This window comes from Neocloeon triangulifer, unplaced genomic scaffold, assembly GCF_031216515.1.
Source record: "Neocloeon triangulifer isolate White Clay Creek 2 clone unplaced genomic scaffold, ASM3121651v1 ptg000012l, whole genome shotgun sequence".
In the NCBI taxonomy this organism is placed as follows: domain Eukaryota; kingdom Metazoa; phylum Arthropoda; class Insecta; order Ephemeroptera; family Baetidae; genus Neocloeon; species Neocloeon triangulifer.
In genome coordinates, this window is record NW_026775554.1 from 17,402,161 (window position 1) to 17,415,680 (window position 13,520).

Here is a 13,520-nt window from a genome sequence, read left to right on the forward strand (position 1 = left end):
AATCTTGTTTTCCTGTTTATTACACGAATCGCGGTCTCTCGAGAGAGGGAAAAGCGAAAAGCAGCGGAGTTAATAAAAACTAATGCTTGCCACAAGAGAGTTGCCCTCGGGAAATCGGATTTCGCGAGCTGCTCTCCGAAATGAGTGAGGCACAACCAGATAGATGGGGTGCGGAGCCTTTGCCAGGCGTTCGCCGGTAGTTGCCTTTCCAGCCGATTTCGCTCGCGCGTCCTTGCACTCTCGTCCTTGACCTCGATTCCGTTATTTCCACCTTTCTGTGGGCGACACGTGAATAGAAGGGACTTTGCTGTGGGTGGACATTCGCTGGCCATTCAATGGAATAAAAAAGAAAAGAGCTCTCGGCTGGGAGATTTGTTCGTGGAAAAATGGAAAAGCTGCTGAAGTTAACTTGTTACGTAAATAGATTGAACAATGCAACAGAAATGGAGGAAAATCTGTGATGAATAAATAACTAGGGCAAAAAAAAACACTTTATTATTTGACCTTATTTTCATTCTTTCGTAATCAGAACCATTTTTATTGCAGAAATCATTTGCGGATAATTTTATATAACTTTTAGTTTGATAATAATATTAATTTATTCTGAATCTCACTGTTTCAAAATTTTTTGTAGGATATTCAGAATATTATACAAACTGAAGCATTTAAATAAATACAAAAAAATATCTCATTAATTTAACACAAAACCCAAGGATAACTAGTTGCATTAAAATTTTCATAGGACATTTGTGCTATTTTTTTTAAGTCCTCCTAATTCAGCCTAAAATTTGATTAAATGATCAGTGAACAAAAACTTCTCTACTTTCTGAAAAAATAAAACAATTTGATGAGATTATAAAAACAGGTCGATACTTTTAAGGACTTTTCCCTTGCAATTTTTTTCTCTTCAACAAACTTTTCTCATTACTTGATGAAATAAATAAGGCGTCGACGTGGCCCATCTAATTAAAAACTGGCGCTCATCAAACTTCACAACTTTTAGCTTGAATTAGTAGCGCCTCGGCATTGCTTAGCCGCGCGTTTTCACATTAAAATTGAACAAAAGCTTTCGTCGACAGCCTGTTCGACTTCGAAGAAGCCGAGGGAGCGTCGTGTGCTCACCATTAGCAGCACACACGATAGAGACTGGCATTAAATAAAGCGCCTATACACACACCCTTAGAGCGATCTGTTGCTGACATCGAGTAATCCTCAGTGCTTTTATCGCCGGCGGTGCACTTTTTTTATTGGAAGTAAGAAAATCTATACTGCGATGTAGAATTTCCGTTAAAATCTTTACTTACTCAGATAATGGAAGGAGAACTTGGCAGAAATACTTTTAAGCCAAATTAATTTTGAGAATTATTTTGTATTTTATTGCACATGTTTTTTTTTCTCCCTTGCGTATTCTGTTATTAATTATTATGTAGAAATGAAAACATATACCAACAACTTTTCATTCCTCGGTATTTTGAGGTAAACATGCATTATCGAGAGTGTGTAAACTTTTCCTCGCTATAACGTTGTCGGGATAAGGTGAAGGCACTTTTAGCAAATCCTTTCGCACCAGTTGGCCCGCGGCGGCAAAAGCTTTTTGCGCGGCAGTTGCTTTTTCATCTTCCGCCTCTCTGAAGATCCATCTTCTTCTCAAGCGCGCAAAAGCATTTCGCAGTAGCTTGAGAAAATTTTGCAAGCGGAGATAATCGGAAATAGTCATGGCACTTGAGTAAATCCATGTAAAGCAAAAGGAAAACAAACGGCATTAAAAATAATTTGATTGAAACATTGTTCTTTTTTTAAATCTTACAATTAATTTAGTTCAACAATTCTTTTAAGGAGGTCTTTTCATTTTAAGAAATAAAAGAATGGAAATTTTTTTCAGAGGAAAACAAATCAAGGAAGAAGAAAATTTGATTTAAGTTTCGGGTTAATTTATATGATTGAATAATTCAATTTTTAAACATGATGATGGCAGTCATATTCAAATTTCATTTACAACAAGTAAAGAGTGGTGTCTGTTTACCGTTTAAATAAAAAATTTATAAATTTCAAGAATTGATTATAATTGGAAAAATTAAGAATAATTTTGCAACTTTTGTTTTTTATAGTTAAAAATATAAAAATACAATATAAATACAAAATACCAATATAAATTCAGGCTTTATTCCCTGTTTTAACGAAATTATTAATTTAATACCAAAAATATTTAAAGAACGTAATTTATAATGATTTTTATAGTAAGATATTATTTTATTTTTTAATAATAATATATAACTTGACATATTGCTAGGTCTCTTTATTAGCATATCAATCGCGCCAGACGCCCATTGTTGCCGAATCCCCCGTCAATATAAACTTTTGAGTCTCACAAACTATGTCTGCATCTCATTGCGATTTTGGTGATAATTCTGCGGACGTGATTTCTGAATTCAAATCCGCACAAAAGTAGATTTGCTCCATTCACAAACCCAACACATTAATTCCCATTGCGCTTCAGTATTGTCCGCTCACATGAACGTGAAAATAAATAGTCTCCTCTGTACTCAATGCCGACAGACTACCCTCCCGCTTTTGCCACCCCTTTTCAAATTCAGTGCCGCATTGTGCGGCGACTTTGAAGAATAAATATAATATACCAGTGGCTGCGATCAGGGGTCGTTCAGAATTATCGGAATAAATTATCTGAGCGCCGAGTGTTTGCGTGCGGCAAATCTGGAATTGTGCGTGGAAATCGGAGCGTATTTGCGGATTTGGTCGGATGAATGCCTGTTTCTGGTTAATGCAAAATACCGTGAATCTATTAAACGCTTAAACTAAGCAAGCTGAAATATTTAGAGCGAGTCTAAACCCTGTTAGTTGTAATTCTTATGCTACAATATTTATATTGCAGATTGTAGAGATACTTAACGATTTCAATAATTATTAGAAGGAAAATAATTTGTAAATATTCAATTTGGAAAAATATTACAAATACGTTGTGATACAAATGAGAATCATAATTCTTTGTTTTCATATTTTTATCGTCTTAGAATTGTAATGACCACATTAAAAAAAAGTTCAATTTACTTATTTAGTTATAAATTTAAAAAAATATTTCCCTTCAAATAAAAATGATTTTGAAAAGCGACATGAATAAAAATTCTTATAATTTAAAATAAATTTTGCGTTAAGGTTCTGTAACGTTAACAAAGTAAAAAATTTATTGATTGCATTCAGAAAACCTCTGAAGCCCATTATTTTTAATGTGCGGATCCCACAGCTGTTTGGCTCCCTAACTAACACCGCAAGCACATTACCGACTTTAATTTTTATTTTTTTTACTGCAAACACGATAAACTGAAAGAAAAACGCGCCACCCCAAACTATTTAGAAACACATAAATTTGGCCACGGAAGCAAATTTGTCGCCGCGCTGATTCAAAACAGAAAAAAAGCAGTCAGGGGGCGACGCTCTAATAAAATTAAATAATGAACGCCGTTCAACTGGTTGATCTTTATTATTTCACTCTCTTATTCCCATATCCGATTTTTTCTTTCCCTAATGCCAAGCGGCTGTGGCACATGAGAAAATTCTTAATGACGAAATTAGAAGACAAAAAAAAGGAGGACCGCCTCGGCTTAATTGTGCGCCGAGAGAAAAACAAAACCAGACGTTATTCGAATAAAAAATATTCACATATATAAAAATATGTGGGGCATTTTTATTCGAATATTTTTTTTCGTCACAATGTACCACCCCTTGAGAGAGTGAGAGTCATTTTCACTGCACAAAACTGCATCTTGCACGGCGGGTTGTGTAATGAAAAACAAAAGAAAAAAGGTCCGCGCGCACTCGAAAAATGCACTCTCTCGAGGAATTTGCATACACACTTCTTATTCTTTCTTTCATTTCCGCCTGGCCGTCGTTCCGAGTTAGTGCAGCGAGTCAAAAGACATTTTTCCGCTCCGATTGGCACATCGTGTTTGACGTTAATCAAGAATGCAACTTGAGATAAATGTTAAGTCACTAAAGGCCGTTTTTCCGCTTTGATTCAACTGTCAATGCGCGGCTCTTTCGGTCCCCATAAAAACAATCTGAAAATGGAACAAAAAGCACTTCAAAAGTCATATACTAAATTCAATTAGAGTAATTTTCTTTTTATTATGTATGTGTACATATGACATTAATGTGTCCATGGTGCATAGTTTTTATATTTAACTGAAATTTTTATGAAGAAATCCAAACCCTGATTATCAGCTTTATTATGTTTGCTAAGAAAAGATGTTTTGCAAAATTTATTGTCTTTTACTATTTTTATTACAGCTACCCTTTATTGAAATCTTTTCCTTTTCTTCTAAAATTAAATAAATCAAAATTCATGCAATTAAGCTGTCATTCATAATTCTCCAACAAATTTACAGTTAGGCTTATTTTGTTGCTTTACTTATACTCATATTTCAATTTATAATTAGTTTCAACTTTTAATATAGAGATTGAATGCTATCGACCATCGATTTAATAATCTAGTTGAACTGAAAAAGTGACTTAAAAGCCGGGATGAATTTTTATTTATTAAATTTTTTCATCACATTTAATATAAACTCTAATTTTAATCAACAATAAAAGATGCTTATTAGTTTTCAATTCTAGATAAAGACTACACTATTACAACGAAATTTATTACCATATAATATCATAAATTTTTAATTTTAGAAATTGATAATTATTAAAATATAATCTCACATGTCTACAGAAAATTAAATTTTATTATATGAAGTTATAATAAAAATGGTTTGTTTTTTTAATTCATTTCGTTTTTTTTCATTTTACGAACCATCTGGCGCAATGGTGGCACCATCAAATCAGATAAAATTAATGGCACTCACGCGCACCGTTGCCGAGATAAAATTTTCGCCTGCAAAATATCCAGATGACACACAATTGACGCCCTCTCTCGCCTCCTCCTCGCAGTCTGGCAGACGCAGATTAGTTACAAACTCCAATTATCTGCCTGAATTTCTTGGCAGCCATTAGCCGTTGAAAGTTTGCAAGTTGCGAGAAATTCGCATCCACCTGGGCGGCGATTTATTGAGATTGATTAAGGCCAAATGGCTTTTGCGCTCTCGAACGTCCGTCTCTGGCAGAGTCGGACTGTCAGAGGTGTGCAAATAATTGGTTTCAAGTGCGGCCGACGCCTCCGCGCCGACACTAATTCTTCCTTGAGAGCCACTTTCCTCTTTTGTTGTCGATCGCTCTTCAGCCAGAAGCGAGATTATTTTCAGTTTCACTTTTTCTCTCCCTGCTCCTACCTATTGTAATTTTGCTTCTCTTTTGTTACAGGTGAGTACCACCAGCAAATCTTTTCAGCGCACGATGTGAAGTCGCAAACGGATGATGGGCGAGTACAAAAAAATACCAATCACAATGTCTCTTAAAAATAATTAAAAATATTTATAAAAGATATACGTTGCGCGCGTTATAAACAAAATATAAAAACATTATACCGATAATGGTAATTTTAGCTAATTTTCTAACTAAAGAATAACTCTTTTTTCACGAATTTCATACGAAAATAAATAAATGACATTACATAATAACAATACAATAGCTGGGAATAATAATAACTGTTGATTCTTTACCAAATCTGTTCATTTATAGGCACATATTTGCATCATGAAGTAAACAGTTTAAAAAAAAGTGTTGAGGCTAATTTAAGTTGTTAAAATTTAATGAATTAAAAAAAAATAGATTTTAAATTGTTTACAAATCCCCAAAAACCTGAAATATTTTAATTAATTAATTTGATAATATTTTCACAGATTTAAAAAATACATTTTGAATTTATTGTAAATAAATCTGAAATTTACTCTTTTATTTGTTTTAATTCGTGTTGCTTTTTTAATTTTTCTTGAGCCTCAGTTGGATTAAAAATATCAGAATTTGCGACAATCAAGCGATACCTATTTACGAGACGCGCGCAACAGTTTGCTGCTTTCCGAGCGAAAACTCCAATATATAGTTGATGGGTGTGGTACGAGATGTCAGAATGAGCTATGGACCCAATAACCCCGGCGTTGAAAGCGCGGCGGCACACACATTTTAACAAGAACCATAAATATAACAACGCGCGCACCACAGCCCTCAACTCATTGTCTGGCTGCCGCTGCTGAACGCTGGCAAATTGTTATTAGAAATTATTGTTCGTTCGTCGATATGACGGAAAAATGCCAGAGCAGAGGCGAGCCGTTTGAAATAATATTTTATTGCCGCGTGTCGAGAATTTCGTCACACTGGCAGATTTATTTCGAATATCATTATCGCAAAGGAGCAGCAACTTTTTACAAAATCCTTGCTTTGCACAAATCTAGGCCGCATTCCGATCGAAATTGGAGCATGACTCGGCTGTGATATATGTATCTTGCCGATTTCTGCCGGCCACACAGCTATCAGATTAATATTCAAAAATTAATGGTTGGCAATAGACTCTCTTTAAAACAGCAAAACAAATTATTGAAATATTTTTATCTCCTTTCATGGTCCAATCAGTTTGGTAAAACGCCTTAGAAAATTGCAACTAGACATAAAAATAAGATGTTGTTTTTCTTGCACACCAATTTGTTTTTATTGAAAGAGTGCATCTCAAAATATGACAACATTAATTGGGAAAAAGGTGAAAAATAATTATCAGCAGCAACTTCATTTGACTGGGCTTATATGAAAAAATGTTGGTGTTTTATATTTTTTGAATCATAATTAACAAAAATTGGCAGTGGCACCAATTATAAATTGTGAAAATCAAGAAAATAAAAAAAAATCACTATTTTTGTGTTTTTCAAAGCAAAATTTTGTTCAATTTATAAGGAAACCTTATAATTAGTTAAATCAGTAATTCACGTTGAAATCGTTTTGAAAATCATTGTATATTGTTCTCTGACGATAAATAAATTCAAAATGTCCGATTTCGGAGTAAAAAGTTGTTGGATTTATTTTTTTATATTTCTTTATCTAATTGTTTTAACTAGTTAAAATTTTATTTACTCTATTATTATTAACAATTTTTATATCTGTTCACTTTCTTTTGTTATTTATTTTTACTTTTATATAAATAAAATATTTTATAAAATTTGTTGTGTAATAAAATTAAATAAACTGTTATGTTTTTACAGGAAATGAAAACGTTTTATAAAACTTTTTCTAAAAAAAAAACATAAACAAATCAAAATCCCCAATTAGCTGTTATAATTGAAATGTTTCAAATAATTAACTTGGGTTTCCTGTTTCCTTTGGGAAATTTTATTTTAATTTGAACTATCAGAATTCGGAATCAGAATTTTTTTTTTTTTTTGAAAATTTAGAATGACTTTTAATTAGGATGCCTTGCGACATGTTAAATAGATGAATTTATTTATTTATTTAAAAAAAAGACATCAGGCGCTCCCTACTAAAAAACTGATGCTGCCAATTCATTCACAAAAGCAGGTCATATTGATCCGACGTCCCATCCAGATAAAATTTGCTTTCATATCTGCGTGAAAAATCGTTCTGCATTCCGCACAGGGAGTTTTGTATTAAAACATCACGCCCGCTCATGACCTGCGACTTTGGATTTATCCAAATGGCTCATTGTGCTCGTAATGGCAAATCCTTTTCATAAATCGGCACGTGATTTTGAAAGCGACCTTCGACCTCTCACCGCGTGTCGCCCGCCGCGCGAGAATAAATACGTACAAATGATGGATGACACGCGTGATATCTTAATCAATAAATAATATTGTGGTGCGAAGTGACTTATTGTGAAACGCCTGGGAATGAATTTATTATATAAAACCGCTGCTGAATGTGAAATACGAGCGTGTTTGAATTGCGAAACCGCGAAGTCAGAGGCTGCACCTCGGCGCTCATTTATCAGGGAGAGCGTTCGATTTTATTATTAATGCAAAGAAGAATGATGAAGTGATCCTGATTGGAACAAAGGGCCGAGATAGTGCACGTGTCAGATCGATGAAGAAAATGCAGCTGATTGCGAGGTGTGAAAGTAAAAGCTTTTGAGACGAGAGCTGCAGAAATTAGGGAAGGCTATATCGATGCAGTCGGGCGTGTTCCGAAACCTGACAGATGAAATTATATCTCTTATTTCTTCAGGGAAGGTCAGGTGGAATGTTGTTTATGTTTTGGCCGAGCCGAGCATGATTTGCGAAGATAAATTTTGCAGATAGCAAAGACAATGTTTGCAAAGAAAAAAATTAATGTGTGGCAATTTTCTGGACAAGGTCGATTATGGTATTAAACTGATGAAATTATATTTAATGGAATTTCCCTGAATTATGACAGTTTTATTGCAGCCGTAATTTGTTATGTTATATTATGAGACATGGAGATTTGAATGTTTGATAAAATGAAATTATTGCTAGTTCGACTGAAAATTAAAGAACTCCTTGAAAGAAAGAAAGTTTACTCCTATTATACTTTTACAAAAGAAGAAACTTTCAAACGAATCACAAGAAATCAGGCAAATATAGCTTTTTGCCTGACATAACAAATATGGATGAATTTTTTTTTCTTTAATTATAATTTTTATCATATTTCCATAAATATTTTGGTAACTCATATTGACAATTTCGCAAGAATTGTTAATCACCTCTTTAATTGGTTTTAGTTTTCAACATATATCATTTTTCATACTCAATGGGTACAAAATTTAATTCAGCACAATAAATAAAATGTTTTCAACTGTCTAAAAAATATTAATGGTAAATTATTTAATTTTTTTATGACAAAGCCATTTGCGCAATCTATTATTTCGCAATTAAGGCCGTTCCCACTTCCACGCAAAATAATTCCAAGAATTATTATATTATTATTTATTTATTAATCGCTTTCTATATGGCCTGACGCTCTTTCGCATTCCCCTCGCGCCGCCGAGAGGAACAAGGATATGCACTAGCCCCAGCTGGTGAAATATTGCACCACAGCCTCGCACATACACACGCACGACCGACGGCGTTAAATGCAGCACTGACCTATCCCCTGGGCTGGCTATACTTCTTTCGATATCAAAATGTCTACATAGGGTTTTTATTTATCGCCCTTCGCCAAGCGCACGTCCTTTCGCAACTCGCTGATGCTGCAATATTGAGAGACGAGACGATCGAGGGAGCGAAAAATTGATGATGAATGCAGTCCCTTGTTGCTTGAAAACTTATAGCACCGGAGTGGAAAGTAATATAATAGGATAAAAATTCAAATTATTGATTAAATAACTAACATAAATGGATCTTCAATTAAGTATGCTCCACTTTTTACGTGTCAATTAATATAACTTCATTTTTGACACAAAGTTTAACTTTTTAACTAGCAGTTTTTTACAATCTATTATAAAGAGTTCAAAAAGAAGCAATTGAATAGTCATTAGAATTTTAAATTTATTATTTGAATTATCAATTGCCAAATTTCTACAATTCATTTTCTTTTTTCATTTTGCTTCCTTTTGATTGCCTTAAAAAAATTGAATACCCTGCTGATTGCTGGACTTTTTTAGAATTTTTGTATTCAGGGACGCAATTATTTTAAGTGGAGAGTTGTTAAAATCACACGACACATATTAAGTTCGTTGAATTCATCCACCTTTAATATTCTTTTCCCTCACGTGTATATCTCTATGTATTCATTTGGTCGATGACTGCTCCACATAGAATCTAAAACAAAAGTGGGACAAAGAGCTGCGCCGGCACAAAGAAACGGAATATATATGGGACAGGAATAAGCTCGTTACGAGAGACCGTGAGGCACCACCGTCGTTGCGGCTGAATTCAATGAATTCGCAACGGGGAAAATAATAAATGAATGTGCCTCTCTCGTCATAACACACAACACACACATCCTTATTACAAAGGCTCTCTCCCACCCTGCGTCTATATTCAAGTCTGCCGCTGGGTGACACACTTGACGATTCACTCTGCTCTTAATTAACACATTCTGATTCGTGGGCTCAACTGACAATGAGGGACTAATTGCATCGGTAATAATAGAAAAAAATCATAAAAAAAATGATAGATTTTACTAAAAATTTATTCCGATTTTTTTGTAACTAAGGAGACAAAAAGTTTTGCTGTTTTTGTTTAAAAATCTTTTCAGAGATTTGTTTATGAAACGTATCAGGGCCCAGTTTTTTTCCTCCGACGTAATCAGATTACTTTTCACTTTTTCACCTGGGTAAGATGCACTTTCCTCGCACGCAATGACAAAAGGGTGTCGACAAAAAACACGTGTGCGTGCAGGCCGCCGTGGGATCACGAGGCGCGGTACGTAATTTCATATACAGGGGTGGTTGTTCTTTCTTTCTGCTGTGACGCGCGAGTGCATTAAATGGAGCAGCAAAAAGTGGCACACAACGTGAAAAAGAAACACACGGCTCGCTCTTTTTGCATGCGAACAATACGCTCCTTTCAGAATTGTATAACACACACTCACGGTAACCCCGCACATTAATGCATCAAATGGACTTTCGTCTGCTCCTCTCGCAGTCTCCCAGCGGCCGCCCGTTTCCGGTCCCTTTTTTGCACATGTGCATATCAGAAACATTGAATCGCTTTTTTATTCGGAATGAGCAGAGACTACGATGATTGCGCAAATTTCCTTCAGCCTTGCAGCGCAACAACCCCGCCCGCCTTTGATGTTTGAAATGGGGCTGCATTTGCATGTGATGCCTTTGAGATCAAACCCGTAATTCCCTTTTGTCGCACAGGTATGCGCGCTTGTGTAACGAACGGTCTTTCGTCGATCGCAATTTTCACTTCAAACAGGGGTCGGATTTATTCATTAGCCATTAACAAATACTTTGAAACACTTTGAAGTTGAAAATAATGTACCTTAGGTAAAATAGTAATGTATCAGCAAATTAAATAACTCACATTATTCAATTGCAAAATTTTTGATAGATCCAGAGTAGACTTATTGATTATTGTCGACTATTTTTCAGAAATTTCTCATTTTAAAAGATTGAAATAAACAATAAAAATAAAATATTTTTAGCATTTAAACAGGCAAATAATGACGAAGAATATATATTTATTTTTGTTTAAACATTAATTACACAAAAATAACAGCAAAATAATAATAATTAATTTTCTTTTTCTATACATTGGACAAATCACAAATCCATGAATTCATTTTGTTTTTCTCCGACAAGTCACGAAAATCAATTATGAAAAATTGGACATTCATTGTCAGACTTCTGCATGGAGGCATTGAGTCTCTTCACTCACCAGTAAAAAGCCGTAACAGTAAAAGTCTTTTAATGGACATCATAAAAATAAAAACAAATTGAAATAAGGCGGATCAATAAAAATTCCACTCTTGTTCCATAACACACAATAAAATCCGAATGTTTCTGTTATCAAGCAAACTCACCATTCAGTAATAAAATTCAAAAAGGGAAGCCCGACTTACAATACTTTTAGAACGCACGTCTGATTGAGGCAATCAAGAATGAAAATAACACATAAGAAGGAAAGAAAGAAAGCCATCAATTAGTCATCGATTAGTTGGCCAACGGCTATATATGAAAAGTCCTCATTGTCCGTCAACAGCTCATTTGGTATTCAAGGCGTAATTAATCGTCATGAATATTTATCAACGCTCGATTGCAAAATATGAACTAGAAACGCGCGGCAAGTAGAGCACTTCAAGAAATTCCACTGTTTCGATCGGGCTGCAGAGGAATTTCACAAAGTATAGACCTTTTGGAATAGAATAAATATATACAAGCATACGGTGATAAATTTTTTATGCCCACCTTAAATAAAAAATAAGCTCTTTGATCAAACAAACCATCGACATTTTGAATGTATGGTCGGAATAATACGTTTAAATGCAAATGATCCGCCATGCAATAATCCGATTGCCTATTTGCATTCATAAAAGTCAGCCGAGGAAAATAAAACCAACGATGGAAATCATTTGCGAAAGAGTGACCATATATATTTGACTTTTTTTTCTTCCTTCCTTTATATATTTTCTCTAACGTTAAGTAAGTTTTATGATTCATTTCAGGGGCAAATTTTTTTGTTACGTGGTTACTTTCCAATGCAGTGGCTCTTTATAAATTCACAATTATTTTACTTTTTGGTCAACCTCACCACGAAAACTCACTCGCTGTGATTTTATCATTTATTACCTTTTCTCCCTCCCATTTCATGATGATGGGAGCACTTCTAAAAGCCGTACTTATGGTGAAAACAAAAATAAAAAAGGAGCTTTAGAAAAAAATTTAACAATCTCAGCTTCTTTTAGAATAAAAATGAAATAGAACCAAAAAAACTTAATCAGAAAGATAGCAAATGGGTAACCTAAAATTGAATTTCTCAAATCATGCTAAATACCTTATTTGTTTTTTAAATACCAAATTAATGTATTTATTAATTCTCCATGACAAAAAAAATTATAATAATAAAATAATTCCAAAACATTTTTTTTTAGAATAGAGCAATTAAACTTCTTAAAATTGGAAATAAATATATTTGATAGATCACAATAATTTTGCAATTAAGTTTCTTAAATATTTATTTTGTGTAACTGTTATTTTTTTTATAATTTCAGCTTATTTATTATAGCTGCAATAGTGTAAAAAAGAACATCTTCTGTAACTACACACCAAGGAATATAAATTTGGTATAAAATATAACGAGCAGCCTCAAAGTTAAAATTCAATACCAAAAAATCTAAGCTTAACTCTGATAATTGTTAACAAACGCCTGATTACTAATAAAAATGTGAATGCTTTATAAATTTGATATTATAGAACTTATATTATGCAAATAAATGCTTTTAAAAAGCTCTTGCTGCGTCTCTCATTAAATTGAAACGCTGCTCTTGAGGTCTCGAGTATAATTAAATTCCGTGCCGCAATAATGAAAATGCAGTTTGTCGGACGCTTCCCTGCAAGCTCTCGTCTTCTTTTTTCATTATTATTATTTCACCGGCGTCGCCACCGCGCGGAGAGTTGTTCGGCGAGCAGTAATTGCCGAGCTGATTTGCATAGTGCCGCCGGTCGGTCGCCCTGCTGCGAGGTAATTCGGTTAGAAAGTCATTTCACCTGACGATCGCTCGCTTGCGCGTCTGCCTGGTTGCCTACCTGCCCTACTTGAGCAAGGCACAAGGGCAAAAAGTGTGACTCCCGTTTAAGATTTGCGTGTTCTTATACAGATGATGAGATGATAAAACGATAAAACTGAAATGTGTTGCTGCACCAATTTAAACTACAATTTAAAACTTAAGAATTAAATTATTTTACTGATATTTTATACAAATTTTTTACTTAAGCTATTTATAAATTTAAGTTTGAGGTTGAATAAAAGTATATATATATATATATATATATATATATATATATATATATATATATATATATATATATATATATATATATATATATATATATTTTTTTTTATATAAAAAAAATTTCAGAAAATATTTTCATATTTTTACTTTCAGAACAGATTGGAATGAAATCCAAATAAAAACTAATATATTATGTAATAAAT

The 13,520-nt window shown here is 33.8% G+C and overlaps 2 protein-coding genes across 3 annotated transcripts in view; one reads left to right on the top strand and one right to left on the bottom strand.

Moving 5' to 3' along the window:
* LOC132198439 (protein VAC14 homolog) overlaps window positions 1-13,520 on the bottom strand; it is a 145,766-nt gene that overhangs the window by 96,259 nt on the left and 35,987 nt on the right. The window lies entirely within an intron of this gene.
* The window catches only part of LOC132198438 (rap1 GTPase-activating protein 1), a 225,295-nt gene that overhangs the window by 73,564 nt on the left and 138,211 nt on the right, over window positions 1-13,520 (top strand). The gene's annotated exons all lie outside the window — the stretch shown is intronic.